At 42.7% G+C, this 861-nt stretch overlaps 1 protein-coding gene across 5 annotated transcripts in view; it reads right to left on the reverse strand.

The window, feature by feature from the left end:
* The window catches only part of SMARCA1 (SNF2 related chromatin remodeling ATPase 1), a 107,844-nt gene that overhangs the window by 25,362 nt on the left and 81,621 nt on the right, over positions 1-861 (reverse strand). The gene's annotated exons all lie outside the window — the stretch shown is intronic.

Here is an 861-nt window from a genome sequence, read left to right on the forward strand (position 1 = left end):
CACACACACACACACACACACAAGACTTCTTTTCAGTAGCTTGAGGTTGCATGCACTGTGACATGGGAATTAATATTAACGACCCATGCTTCAGCAGCTAATCTGACTCCGGCTGAGAACAAAAACACAACTGAGTAAGAGAGGGAGATGATTCAATGACCAATCAACAGATTGAGTCAGGCAATTTCTTATCGATTTCAGCTTGCCTCAAATTAATGAGACTCACATATCCTGTCTGGAGTACAGTAGTCCCTACTTATCTGCTTTTTGGCTTTCCATGGTTTCAGTTACCCATAGTCAACCATGGTCTGAAAATATTAGATGGAAAATTCCAGAAATAAACAATTCATAAGTCTTCAATTGAGCACCATTCTGAGTAACATAATGAAATTTCACGCCATCAGCTCCTTCCTGCCCAGGACGTGAATCTCCCCTTAAGCAGCATATCCACAGTGTGTATGTTACACACCCCTTCAGAGCCAACTTGGTTATCAGATCAAAACGACACAGTCTACAGGGGTCAGATGGTGGTGCAGCAATAGAACATGATGCTCTGGGAGGCTGACCACATGAGGTTCTCATCCAAAGACCTCCCTGAGTATGCCAGACACACCCGTGCCCAAGATTCAAGGCTAGCTGAACCCGGAAGTAGATGACTGCATCAAGAACCTGTTGGGTATGCTCTTTCTCCATCTGTCTGTCTCTTTTACTCAAGAAAGAAATAAACTTTTTTTTTAAAAAAAAAAGCATATATAGAGATCAGCAGATGGCACAATGGTTATATCACTGAACTCCCACACAATTGACCGTGGTTCGAGTTCCAGTCTCAGTGGCTTTAAAATAAACATGGGTGCATGTGCG

Source organism: Tupaia chinensis, unplaced genomic scaffold (assembly GCF_000334495.1).
Source record: "Tupaia chinensis unplaced genomic scaffold, TupChi_1.0 Scaffold144058_1, whole genome shotgun sequence".
NCBI classification, from domain to species: domain Eukaryota; kingdom Metazoa; phylum Chordata; class Mammalia; order Scandentia; family Tupaiidae; genus Tupaia; species Tupaia belangeri.